We start from the raw sequence: 2,138 nt of genomic DNA, 5'->3' as shown, positions 1-2,138 counted from the left end.
TCTTAGGATTTTTTTTAAATGTTATTTCTGTAATCAAAAGTATTGGTATCTTTTTCAAGATATGTCATTACAATATCTGAAACAAATGCCTTTAAACCCTTATCTAAGTTATTGATTAAAACATCAGACGGAACAGGACCAGTAACATAACCTTTTGATCTCTAGCTTTCTCTCATAATTGACATGATCCTTAAGATCTACATTTTTTAAGTGTGGTTATTTAAAAGGTTTCAAATTTACCTTACTGTATTGTCAGCTAGGATTATTTAGTTATCTCATTCCCAAAGTTACAATGACTTGAAAAAAATGTAACGTGCCTTGCTGAAACTTGGGGAAACTATTTGATTAATCCTTTATTATGAAATGTATAAATATTTCTTGTAGAAAATTGCAGAATCGCATGGGAAATAGAGAGTGCAGTTGACCATAGTGTAAAGATGGTTATCAGAATCAGAATAGGTCCACAAAGTCTGCAAAGTAGCAGAGACACAAATGAAGAAGTTCAGATAAAACCACCCTGAAGCTGGGAGAATACTATGAGCTTTAAATTATCTGTATATAGAGAAATCATTATTAAATTAAATTAAATTAAATTCCAACACAGCTACTATTAAACTTCTGACTATCACCTCAAGACATTGTGTCTGGAGAAAAGGGCTAAGTCTGAAGAAACTGCATAGAAAACAGGAAAAGAGAAAAGGGGGCATGGGCATGAACAAATCAAACATAAGTTTACTACAGAAAAATCCAACACTGAACACAGGTCTGAAAAGTGATGGGCGAAAGTCCTAGATATAGTAAAAGATTTGAAAATACATAGGTCCTGAGGTGGCAGCCTTGGACAAAGAACATTTTGGGGGGAGAGGCAGGTAAGTAGAATGGAGAAGACATCCATTTAAACTGGTAGTGAAGCCAAAGAAGGAATTAAGAGAAATAAATAGAGCTCTTGAAATTAAAAAAAAAAAAAAAGACATGAGTCCTTTCCTTCCACCACCACCAACATAAAATATATCCATTTTTAAAAAGTAACTTTATCCTAGTAACAGCAATCAGACAAGAAAAAGAAATAAGGCATCCATATTGGTAAAGAAATTAAACTCTCACTTTGTACAAATGACAAGATACTACACTTAGAAAACCCTAAAGACTCCACCAAAAAACTATGAGAAGTAATAAATGAATTCAGTACATTTGCAGGATACAAAATTAATAGCCAGAAATTGATAGCATTTCTATATACTAATGATGAAGTAGCAGAAAGAGAAATTAAGAAAACAGCTCCATTTACAATTACACAAAAATAATAAAATACCTCTGAATAAACTTAATGAAGGAGGTAAAAGAGCTATACTCTGCAAAATATAAAACACTGATGAAAGAAAGACGGCACAAACAAATGTAAAGATATTCCATGCTTGTGGACTGGAAGAATTAATATTGTTAAAATGTCTACCCAGTGCTCGCTTCGGCAGCACATATACTAAAATTGGAACGATACAGAGAAGATTAGCATGGCCCCTGCGCAAGGATGACACACAAATTCGTGAAGCGTTCCATATTTAAAAAAAAAAAAGTCTACCCAAAGTAATATACACATTCAATGCAATCCTTATCAAAATACCAACAGAATTTTTCACAGAACTAAAACAAATACTACTAAGATTTGTATGGATTTCTAACCAAAGCAATTTTGAGAAAGAACAGCAAAGATGAAGTTATCACAATTCCAGATTTCAAGATACACTACCAAGCTGCAGTTGTCAAAATAGTATGGTACTGGCACAAAAATAGATACATAGATGAGTGGAAAAGAACAGAAAGCCCAGAAATAAACCCACACTTACACAGTCAATCTGTGACAAAGGAGACAAGAATATATAATAGCGACAAGACAATTTCTATAATAAATGATGCTGGGACAACTGAACAGGAAAAGAATGAAACTGAACCACTTACTTACACCATAAGCCAAAATAAACTCAAAATGGGCTCAAGACCTAAATGAAAGACTTGAAACCATAAAAACTTTAGAAGAGAACACAGGCACTAATTTCTCTGACATTATCCATAGAAACATGTTTCTAGATATGTCTACTCAGGAAAAGAACCAAAAACAAAAGTAAATTATTGGAACTACA

General features: G+C 32.9%; 1 non-coding gene across 1 annotated transcript; it reads left to right on the top strand.

The window, feature by feature from the left end:
• Positions 1–1,456: 1,456 nt before the first annotated feature.
• Positions 1,457–1,563, top strand: LOC125164976 (U6 spliceosomal RNA). Its single transcript, XR_007151887.1, has one exon. It is a non-coding gene; the product is annotated as a U6 spliceosomal RNA (small nuclear RNA).
• The last annotated feature ends 575 nt before the right edge of the window (positions 1,564–2,138 follow it).

This window comes from Prionailurus viverrinus, chromosome B1, assembly GCF_022837055.1.
Source record: "Prionailurus viverrinus isolate Anna chromosome B1, UM_Priviv_1.0, whole genome shotgun sequence".
NCBI lineage: Eukaryota > Metazoa > Chordata > Mammalia > Carnivora > Felidae > Prionailurus > Prionailurus viverrinus.
The sequence above is the reverse complement of the archived record's forward strand: the minus strand, read 5'-3'. Positions and strand labels throughout refer to the sequence as shown.